Source organism: Balaenoptera borealis (genome assembly GCF_965194805.1).
Source record: "Balaenoptera borealis genome assembly, chromosome: 2".
Classification (NCBI taxonomy): Eukaryota; Metazoa; Chordata; class Mammalia; order Artiodactyla; family Balaenopteridae; genus Balaenoptera; species Balaenoptera borealis.
The window spans coordinates 103855154-103867409 of record NC_138867.1 but is presented as its reverse complement, the minus strand read 5'-3'; the positions used below and the strand labels follow the sequence as shown (position 1 = coordinate 103867409).

General features: G+C 37.5%; 1 protein-coding gene across 1 annotated transcript in view; it reads right to left on the bottom strand.

Annotated features, from left to right (window-relative positions):
- The window catches only part of CSNK1G3 (casein kinase 1 gamma 3), a 578377-nt gene that overhangs the window by 425136 nt on the left and 140985 nt on the right, over positions 1 to 12256 (bottom strand). The window contains exons 15-16 of the mRNA XM_082380715.1: positions 12071 to 12137; positions 3430 to 10687 (exon numbers count right to left, since the gene is read on the bottom strand). The gene's annotated coding sequence lies outside the window, so the exon portion shown is untranslated. The remainder of the gene's footprint in view (positions 1 to 3429; positions 10688 to 12070; positions 12138 to 12256) is intronic.

Here is a 12256-nt window from a genome sequence, read left to right as displayed (position 1 = left end):
TTATAATTTATGGTCTATACATATCTGAAAGTAAAACGTTGAGTTGCATTAATACTGAATTTTTAGATCTTGAGCTAACTAGATTTCTATATCTATACCAAGAACAATGTAGTCTGATTAATATGAAACATTCATAAAATGTCAACTAAATGCATAATACAACTGATATTACCAAGGACTCCTTAAAAGAGCAACTTGCTTATGAAACACTACTTATATGAAAAGGTCTTTTAAAAAGTAGATTATTATCATAGCAGCAGGTGAAGGCTTTCTTTCATTTTTAACTACTATATTATTATTCAATAATTTTTATGTCATTAACTATACATTGCCTAAAGAAAAACTGAAGGTCATGGGTAGCAAATATTATAACAAAATTAAGTTTGAAATAATTGTGCTTGCTCTCTGACTTTTTTCAGAACCACCCCCAGTGTCTTAATGGTTCCATTTTCTTCCAGATAAACAGCAACCCACGGGCAGGCAGCCTCCTCTCAGGCTCAGGTATATCTCAAGTTGAATGACTTTCTCACTTCCCTCACACATATCATCTCTACAAAGCCCAACTAGCCCTTTCTCTTTTCCACTTTCCCCTTTCTTTGGAATCCTAGCTCATTCCCCCAGGGATTTCCTTTCCTCCACATCATTCTCTCCAGCAGCTTTTACCTCATCTTCACTGATAGATTCTTCCCCCAGTAAACAAACACATTCAAGCTGCTCCAATCATAAAAACACAAGCAAAACATCCAGTTATTCCTCTCTCCTTTTCTCTCAGCCAAGCTTCCTGAAAGAAGCGCCTGTATCCAAAGTTTCTGTTTCCTCATCTTTCCACTCATTTCATTGGTTTTAAATTTTCATTTGCAAAACACTGGAAAAAAAATCTAAAACATTAAATTCACTCACAATCTCACCACTTTTAAAGAAAAATTATTTAAGTTAATAAATGAAAGTTTCCCCTCTTCATCTAGGCCTATCTTTGTCAGGGGGCTTCTAGAAAACTCGGCCAAGGTTTCTTGGCCTCTGGCCAAATGGCCATTCTTCCTTCCTCTGGGATAAAAATGAGCCATCTCCTGGATATCAGTGTAACACAAAACATGCTCTTTTGTTCCCCAGGAGTAATTTATATAGCTTTTAACCAGGGGAGGAAACAACCCCAAGCAATCATTTTTAATCATTTTATCTTTCTCTGTGGCACGAGAACTTTTGAATATTTTCATTTTTGAATATTTCTATTTGAGAAGAGAGGAAATCTACTTCTCATTGTCTTGTGAAAGGTTAAATTGGGCTTGAATATCATTATTGTTGATGTTCTTTGGTGTGTTAAAAAGGGAGGAATGACCAGATTACATCATGGAGCTTAACCACAGACACACCTCTCATTTGGCTGTTTTCACTCTTTAGGCTTTTTGAATAATTCAAGGAAAGAAGCTACATCAGGAGAGAACTGAGAAACTGGTGAGGACAATATCTAATAACCACTTTATATTAAGTGGAAAATAAAAGGGTCTTTGCTGAAGAGACAGAATCTGTCCCTTGGTGTTCTGGACCTTTCACTCACTGTCTTACGAAAAGAACCTATTAATTAACCTGGGACCTGGTCAGGAGAAGGGTTTTAGCCAAAAATCCCCCTAAATGTCACACCACCTGACTTCTAACAGTTTTTAAATTTTTCCTTACATCTGTACATACTTAGCTATGGATGCTCACAAAACCAAAAAAAAAAAAAGTATTTCAAATGAAGTAAATACTATAGCTTTTACCATTACAGTCCTGGACCTCAAAGCAGACCACATAGAGGCTGGGCCTGGGAGGGTCACACAGTGGTAATGTTACACATTGATTCAGGCACTGGAATATTATAGGACAATATTGTAACTCTTCTTTCAAGACGCTTGGCTGAGCGAAAAGAAGAAAAATAGGAGAATAACTGGATGGGGGAGCATGATCAACGGAGAGTGTTTTGTTTGTGTCTTTGGGGTTGGAGGGGCTTGACTGTTTACTGAGGGAAGAATCTAACAGGAAACGGGGCAAGTGTTGGCCCAGGTCTGTGGAGGGAGGCCAGTCAGGAGCTAAAACACTGAGTGGACTCAGAAAACAATGGTCTAGGCTGTGAGTCACAGGGCCTTACCCAACCACAAGCGAGCAGGAAGTATAGCACTATCATGTGACTGGACAAGGGGAGAACCAGAAATACTTGCCGAACAGCACTAAGAGTACCATACCAGGGAAGAGGGTATTTTAAAGAGACATCTCAGTAGCCAACTCTCAGAGTTTACCTTATTTAAGTCACCACCTTCAAGGACAACTTAGGAAGGTTGTTTCAGAGTAATGCATCCCAAAACTGGTGATACATGAGAATTTTTAGAGGAGTTCTTTAAGAATAGTTTCTCTTTTCCTCCATCACAATGCCTAGGAGTAGGGCCCAAGAATCTTCTTTGAAAAAAAAAAACAAGAAAAAAGTACTATCTATAAGTGACTCTGACTTCCAGCTAGGTGTGGAAATCCCCACTTTAGAGATCACAGTGTCTTCCCAATGTATTATTTCATTTGATTATCACATTCTTGTGAAGATGTCAAAGGCTAATAGAATCATCTTCATGGAAACTTTGTTAGTTTTCTCAACCAGTTTCTGTATTAGTCATCTCAGGCTGCTATAACAAAATACCGTGGATTGGGTGGCTTAAACAATAGACATTTATTTCTCACAGTTTTAGAAGCTGGGAAGTTCAAGATCAAGGTACCAGCAAATTCAGTTCCTGGTGAGAGCTCTCTTTCTGGCTTGCAAATAGCTGCCTTCTCACTGTGTCCTCAGTGGTGGGGGGCAGAGAGAGAGCTCCAGTTTCTCTTCCTCTTCTTATAAGGACACTAATCTCATCATAGCGCCCCCCCTCCCCCAGCCATGACTTCATCTAAATCTAAATACCTCCCAAAGGCCCCACTTCCAAATACCATCACATTGGGGGTTAGAGGCTTCGACATACGAATTCTAGGGGGACACAAACATTCAGTCCATAACATTTCATCCCCAGAAATCATGTCACTCTTATAGGCAAAATATATTCATTCCATCCTAACAGCCCCACAAGTCTTAACTCGTTCCAGCATGAATTCTAAAGTCCAAAATCCAGAGTCTCATCAAAATATCATACAAATCAGATAAGAGACTTGAGGTATGATTCATCCTGAGGCAAAATTCCTCTCCAGCTATGAACCTGTGGAACCAGATAAGTTATGTGCTTTCAAAACACAATGGTGGGCCAGGCATAGGATAGACATGCCCATTACAAAAGGCAAACTGGAAGGAAAAAAGGGGCGACGGGTCCCAAGCAAGTCCAAAACCTAGCAAGGCAAATATGATTAGATCTTAAAGCTCAGGAATAATCCCCTTTGGTTCAATGCTCTGCCTTAAGGCCACTGGCACAGCAATCTCACCTGTAGCTCTGCCTGATGGGTCACAATCCTTAGGCTCTGGGCAGCCCCACCCGCAAGGCTCCAGGCAGCCACTGTCTGACCTGTTGAAACTGAGGTGATGGCCCCAACCTTAGAAAATATGCAGGCAGCTCTTATGATCTCTGAATTGCCTTCTAGATCATTCTTTCCTTGTCTTGAAGAATAGCATATGTTCTAAAAAAGAATGAAATAATTCCATTTGCAGCAACATGAATGGACCTAGAGATTATCATACTAAGTAAAGAAAGTCAGAAAGAGAGAGACAAATACCATATGATTATGACTTATATGTGGAGTCTAAAATATGACACAAATGAACTTATCCACGAAACAGACTCACAGACATAGAGAACAGACTTGTGATTGCCAAGGGGGTTGGGGGGTGAAGGAGTGATGGATAGGGCGTTTGGGATTAGCAGATGCAAACAATTATATAGAGAGTGGATAAACAACAAGGTTTCTGTATAGCACAGGGAACTATATTCAGTATCCTGTGATAAACCATAATGGAAAAGAATATGAAAAAGAATGTATATATCTGTATAACTGAATCACTTTGCTGTACAGTAGAAATTAACACAACATTGTAAATCAACTATACTTCCATAAAATAAATTAAAAAAAAAAAAAAGAATAGCACATGTTCACAGCTGGATAGCTGTATGATCCAGTCCTGTAGGATCTAAGAAATCTGACAGCCTTCTTTCACTTCATCCCAACTCTGTTCCCTTCAGTTCAAAGTGGCAGTGTTTCTCCTGGGGTAGTTGATTTTGTCTGTGGTTCACACCCATATTAATCTCCTTATCAAATGGTTGTTCAGCCACACTCTTAATGTTCTTCTCAGAACAAGCTGTTCCAGTTTTTGCAATATGGATAGGCTGAGAATTTTCCAAATCTTTAAGTTCTGGTTCCATTTTGCTTAGCAATTCCTTCTTCAATTCATCTCTGTCCTCTCACATTTTACTCTAAGCAGTCAGGAGGAACCAAGCTCCTCCTTCAACACTTTGCTTAGAAATCTGCTCAACTAAATATCCAATTTCATCACTTACAAGTCCTACCTTCCACAAAACACTATAAGACAGTTCAGCCAAGTTCACTGCCACTTTGTAACACGAATCACCTATTTTCCATTGTCCAATAGCCTTTTCCTCATATCGGTCTGAGACCTCACTAGAACAGCCTTTACTATCAATTTTTCTACCAACATTTTTTGCTGGCATAATTTATGTATTCTTACTCTCCAAGGAGATGGAGGCTTTCTCTACGGCTCTCCTCTTTTCTTTCTGAGTCCTCACTAGAATCACCTTTAATAGTCCCATCACGGCAATCTCAGTTTTATCTAGCATGTACCTCAACATTTTTCCAACTTCTACCCCTTGCCCAATTCCAAAGCCACTTTTACAGTTTTAGGTATTTGTTACAAGAGCATTCCATTTTTTGGTATCAAAATCTGTGTTAGTCTGCTTAAGCTGGCAAAACAAAATACCATAGACTGGGTTTCTTAAACAACAGTTTTGGAGGCTGGGAAGTCCAGGATCAAGGTGCTGGAATGGCAGATTTGGTACCTGGTGAGAGTCCTCTTCCTTGCTTGCAGAGGGCTACCTTCTCGCTGTGCCCTCACGTGGCAGAGAGAGAGAGAGAGAGAAAGAGAACTCAGGTCTCTCTTCCTCTTCTTATAAGGACACTAACCCCATAGTGGGGGCCCTACCCTCATGACTTCATCTAATTACCTCTCAAAGGCCTCACCTCCTAAAACCATCACACTGGGTGTTACGGTTTCAACATATGAATTTTGAGGGGATACAAACTTTCAGTCCCTAACAGTACCCTTAGAGATGAAATGGATACCCAGAAAGATTGACAAAGCTAGTTAGGGGTTAATTCCTGAACAGAACACATTTCTAATTTCCTATTCCAGTCCTCCTTCTCTGAAGCCAATGTGTCTCTGCTGAGGTGGAAGAGAAGAGAAGAGAGCGAGGGAACATATGACACTTAGTCACTGGAATCACTACCATCTCTCTCAGTAGTCTTTTTTTCTGTTATCTCCAAACCAAATTTTATTTCCCCATTGATTTGTTCCTTGCCACAAACGCATCATTCACAAATATTTGAATTAGTACAAACATATGCCTCAGTTTCATGCTAAGTGTACAATCGAGGTTTCCATCACATCATCTTTTCCTTGGTAATTTTCTGCCCGGTACTGCTTAAATAATAGCCAATAACAGCTACTATTCATTGAGCACCTACTATGAGCCAAACTTGGCTACAATTAACATATCACATCTTCCTCACCAAAACTTAGTAAAATCAGTGTTATTAATTTCCTTCTTGAAATGAGGCAACTGAGGTTTAGAGAGGTTAAGCAGTTTACCCAAGGTCATAGAGCCATCCAGTGTCAGAACCATGACTTAAACACAGGTTTATCCAACTATAAAGTCCAAACCTTCAACCACAGCACCCTATGCCCTAACGGTGCCCAGTTTCTCATTGCTACCTTTCCTTCAGGGTCCCATATCCCCCCAGTAGCTGAGACTCTAGCTGCCCAACACCACTGATAATAGTTGATCCTTCTGTGAGAGACCTAAAACTCAGAGCTGTTTCTCTTAAGATGTGCACAAAGGAGGCTTAATCTACTTTGCCAAGCAGGCCTTCTTGAGAAATGAGTCAGCACAAGTAGATAGTCTTGACCATGAAAGCTTTGTTGATCCAGGTGTCAGATCTTGTTTAATACATTAGGATAGAAATCTTCCTATATACTATTAATATATAGAATATATAGTTTTCTGTTTTCTTAAGTACCACATAAGGAATGAATATAATATTCCCCGATGATTTAGGGCAGTACTTTCCAAATATTTTTTTACATTAAAATCCACTACTCAAAAAAATTTTTTTCCTAGTACCTCAATGTATCAGTCAGCTTCACAGAAGGAGAGAGAGAACACAGAGTAATAGAGAAAAATGTAAAAAATGAACTATTTACAATGGTGCAGCAGGGTTTAGGGAAACCAAAAAGGCTGCTAAAACCCCTGGGGTGTGTCACGGGAGGAAGGCTGCTGCTGGCCAGCTGCCTTTCAGCAGTGTGGCCCCTGGAGTGAGGCACTTCTGCTCAGCTGTTGTCCGCAAACGTGGGGCTGGCACTGATTTGCTCCGCTTCAGAAAGCTGGAGTCAGGTTGCTGTCGACTTGCTCATTTTCAGAAGCAGGGCCACTGCAGTGATACTGTCACTGATTCACTGTCAGCGCTTGTGAATTGATTGGAAGTTATCTTGATTAACAGTGGTTGCTTGTTCGCAACTTGGGACTTTGACTAAAGAATAGTCTTAAACCTTTCTTGAATATGAAAAATAAGTACTTTCAATTCTTAGTCCTCTCTTTCGGTCTTCTACCAGCCAAACCTGTAGAAGAGACCATACGGTATTGTCCGGATGTTAATTTGTCAACGTACTATTTTCAGCTGTTGTTGCCATTTAAGTAACTTAAGAACCAATTACTGTGGAGGAAAAATACTCTAATTGCCAAATTTTTATAATTCATTTTATATATATACATATTTATACACAATTTATAATATTAAATTCCAAAAAAAGCTGACTATAGAATATTTAGGGCATCCTGACAAAGTCAGTATGGGATTCAGGACAAAATACAAAGTACAAGAAGGAAGTAAGTGATTTTCTTGCCCATATGATATTTTTAAATGAGACTTTAATTTCCAAGGCACAATTTAAAATGGGTAGAATGTCATCTCATGAGATATTGGTATGAGTATATTTGACTTGTTAAAGAGATTTTTTTAACTGAATGAGGAGGCGGGTGAAAAGATAGATAAAAAACAAGAAAGTGGCTGTTATATACACCATCAGGTTAGAGATGGCCAAGTGATTCACTCAAGAAGAGAACTTAAGCAGGAAGTTTGAAAACAACACCCAGCAGTCTTCACACTAATGTACAGACAAGAGCTATAAACAACAAGACTTAGATAAAAACAGGGCATGGTAGATATGACACAGGAGTTACTGATACTGGGTATGGCGAGATTCCTGATTGGAATACACACAAATGAGAAGAGAGGTATAGGGAAGTATCCTGGACTTATAACACTGAAACTTGGACACCCAAGGTAAAATGCACTGTGGAAAATATGTGGGAAAAGAAGAGAGGAAAACATCAGGATACAATTATGAAAATACATTACAGAATGCCAGGCCAGAAAAAGAAAATCAGATTTAAGCACACAGCCCATTGCCTGAAACAAGGTGTTAAAAAAAAAAGTAGTTGAATACATAAACCTTAATTTAAAAAGCCCAGAATTGGGAAACAAAATTTAGTCATTATAGAGAGCTCCAATTGTCCAAACAACAGCTCCAACTCTTATTTTAACATAACCAGAGCATCTGACAATTCTTTATATGCCAAAAAAACTAGTCTTCCAGAAAACAGAGGTAGCAAAAATTGAAGTTACTACTCTGGACCACCAAAATGACCAGCAAGAAGGAAGTGATTGATAAAGTGGTAGGGTCAGGAATCTTGAGAGAATGTGATCATCTCATCTTAAGACTGGTGATACCTAGTGAAGGGAACTCAAGACTGTGATTCCAGTTCTGCAATTAAAAACGGCTCTGATAAGGGGGGAAAAAAGGAGCAAGCCTGCAAAAAATGTCTCTTCTGACAAGTTTGACTCTTAAAAGACTGGAAATAAATAGTGTGCATAGGAAATGAATATAAAAAATGGTAAAATCTTTAAGCACCGCCCCCCCCCAATTAGCTGATGATTTCTTAAAAGGAAAAAAAAAAAAGCTAAAGTCAATAAAAAAGGGTTTTATAAACTACGTGTAGAGCCAAATGTAAGGAAAGGGTTGAGGAATGACAAAAAGAATGTAAGACTTAGCTTCTTTAAAAATTTTCTTTTACCATCTTTTTTTTAATCAAGAATAATCTTCAGTCTAGAAAGTTAAGTGGGGGATGAGGGGGAAAAGCAAGAAGGAAATGAAGCCCATCACAGGTACAAATATTTTCAAAGAACAACTAAGTCTCCAGATCTGGACAAAAGCCATCCTGAGAGACTTGGCAGGTGGTAAATGGAGCAAGTCAAAAAGACTAGACTGGAAATGAAATTCCTATTTTAAAAAAAGAAAAGGGTAGATTATACAGCTACAGGTTGGTAAATAATGTTGATTCCAAGTAAGATTAGACTGAATTAGTTAAAAGGCAATTTGTAATATTAGAAATGGTGATCTTTAGAAGTAAACATGGATTCACTAGGAAAAGACATTGCAAACTAAATCCAGTTCCTTTTTCAGATGGGATAATGAGAATGGGAGGGCAAAGAAATGGACTAAATGGTTCACCTAGATTTCAGAAAAACATAAATAGCTAATGGTAGTCAAGTGGTGGAGAAGGATTAGAGAGACCACTTAGGTATCGTGTTATGCGTTCAGTGGATTGATATTCACCTTAGGGCAGGATTAGAGTGACTTGATATAGGGTTTTGCCCTTGCCCTCTGCTGTTTGTTATTTTTATCAAAAAAGGTATAGAATTAATGATTTTGAATTTATCAATGCCATTAATTGAGTCAAAATAGTCAATTGTGCAACACGACAGAATTAGGGTGCAAATATTTTTAAACAGATAGGAATGACAGCTTCAATCTAAGACACAGTTTAATAAATACCAGACCTTATTCTTGTCTCAAGGAGCAGAAGCATACACTCTGTGTGAGAAATAAAGGTGCTGCTCAGTTTTCAGTGTTAGTTTATCACGAAAGTAACGGTAAATGGCAGCTTGCATGGAGAGCTATTATAAATATCATTGCTAAACTTCAGAGACATGCTGCAAAGAAGGCATTACTCCAATCCGAGGTGAGGAAACTGATGCTAAGAGGTCAAATAACTTGCCACCGTTCTCACAAGGAAAGTGAAGAAGCTGAGAATCAAATTAAATTTGTTTGGTCCCCAAATTCGTGCTCTTTCCAAGACCATGCACTGCTTCAACATCTAAGTTCATATGGGAGCTGGAATTATCTCATTTATTTCTAACTCCCAAATGTGCTATGATGCATTTTCTTTAACATTATCATAATTCTTGATGTTACTTCAAAATGACCCTTCCTTTTATAAAGTGAAGAAAAGTTATCTTTTGATAAGTTGTGTCACTCAATTAGGTTAAAAAAAATTAACCTCCAACATCCAAATATTTCCAACGTGGTCTAGAACAGAGGTTGGCAAAATACAGTCTACAAGTCAAATCCAGCCCACCTCCTGTTATTATTTGGCCCACGAGCTAAGAATGGTACTTACATTTTTAAATGGGTTAAAAAAAAATCAAAAGAATACTTCGTGACACATAAAAACTATATGAAATTCAAATTTCAGTGTCCATAAATAAAATTTTATTGGAACACAGCCATACTCATTCATTTACATATTGTCTATGGCTGCTTTCATGCTACAAAGGCAGAGTTGAATAGTTGTGACAGAGACCATATGTGGTGCTCTCACTGCTTTACACTGCTGTTCAACACACTACAAATCTCAGTGATGCAGTTATAATTTGACAGCATCTCAAGTGCCACACATACCGTCATACAGACATTTTATTATTTTTATTACTAATGAATATTAATCATGTAAAAAAAAAGTAAAGTGAACTTTGAGTGTTACGCTTTTAAGGCACAGTTGAATGTGGATTATTTTGTTATACAATTATATGGCAAAGCATCATGTTTATTATGCAATGACACTTCAGCTGTGTTAAAAGAATACAATTTATTTTCACATTACCAGACTAAGCACTCATCACAATATCCCCAACTCACAGAAAAGCAACAGTAAGAACAATGAGAAAACTTTAAAACAGAATATCTCATCACAATAGAATTTATTCAAACACAAAAAAAATGAGAATGAGGGTGCAAGCCACTTACTTTCCAAGTGGCTCATTTGTTAGCCAAGCAAAGAATGCTCTTTATTGATGGTGAGTTCAAGTTAATTGTGTTTGACTGCAGCAGCCAAAAAGTGTGTCCAGAGGAGAAAAACATGTTGAAGACCACTAGCTTTTTAGCAAGGACAGTTGCTTGAAGACTTCAATTGCCAGCTAAAAGACAAGGCAAAATGATTTGGCTTTTGATGAGTCAATAGATGTTACCAATACTGCCAGCTATTGATTACTAGGGAAGTCAATACTGAGTTTGAAGTGCCTCAAGAAGTACCCTCTGTGAACAGTCTCCATGGAACAACTACAAGAAAGAATATTTTTAAACAACTTGAGAAAACATCAGTGCTAATTAAAGTAGAATCTGCTAAGATGTGAAGTAACTTAATGGTGGTAAAGACATGTGGAGCAGAAAAAGGTTTACTGGGCAAATTTACAAAGCTTGTGAAAATGTAAAATGTTTAAAGTCAATGTTTATGCTTTATATTATTCATCAGCAGGTATTTTGTGGGAACTATTTGAATGTCATGTTAATGAACTAGTAAAGTCAATGGTGAATTTCATTCACTCTCGCAGTCTTAACTATCATTACTTCCATTTTTATTAGAAACAGAAACTGAATATCCTGACTTGCCCAACTACACAGCAGTTTGATAGCAGTAATAAAGTTTTATTGCAATTTTTTGAGCTCAGGACCAAACGTGAATTTTTTCTGAATGAGTATCACCCTCACCTATTATTAACGAACACTGAATGGATTTGAAAATTAGCTTTTGCTGCAGATTTGATAATGTTTCTTAATAACTTCAACTTAAAAATTACAAGGCAAAACAGCACTTATATGTGAAATTTATACTGCAACAAAGTCATTATGATGACAACTAATGCTGTTTAAATTGCAAGTTATGTCAAGCTGCTTTATATACTTCCCATGCTGTCTAGTTAAAACGAGCAGCAAGATATCCATTCCCACACAAATTTGCAGTGGATGTGTTTTCCAAACTCAACTGCAGTTCCAGCTACATTTTTGGATCTCAATCTAAGTGCACAGGAAATTTCCATATTTCAAAATCCACTTAACTGTATAAATAAGGAGCATCCATCTAACCTTTAAAAGGAAGTAATTAATCTGCGGTGTAATGATATGTCAAAGGCAAATATCAAGAGCAGAATCTAATGGAATTCTATAAGCACCTTCCACATGGTGAGTATGCTCAATTAACATCCACACACTTGTGGACTGACAACAGTATTTGGTAGTATCTACCTGTATGAAGACATTTTCAAAGATGAAATACGTAAAATCACATTACAGATCAGCATAACAGATGAACATTTGCAATCGATTTCAAACCCCGATTAAGTGAAATATTATCCTCTCAAAATAACTTAATTTTTACCATTAGACCTGTATGACAAAAAATTTGTACTCAAGTGTTCATATATATTTTTAATTTCATCAATAAAAAAGTAGTGGAAATTTGTTTTCTTTCTCATTACACAAGTATATAAAAGCCTCAATTTTGCCTTTTGGTCCATAAATCCTAAACTTTACAAAAAAGTTTGCCAACCCCTAGTCTAGAGCAGTGCAGGAGTGTTCTTCAATTTGAATAAAATCACAGTATGGTAAACACTGCTGTGAACAACTGTTCCTTCTAAAACCATTTTCATATCCCAGCAGTATTACCTGAGAATACTTCTATATGTAGTTCTTTCCTTGGTTACGATCCATGCATTCTTATGAAGTAAATTTCCTAAGAAAATAATATGTGGGTCTGTATTAGAGATGGTCAGAGAAGAAACCAGTTATCCCAAACATCAGCAAAGCTTTATAATTCCATTTATTTCTCTTCTAGAAGAAAGGTTGGCTTTT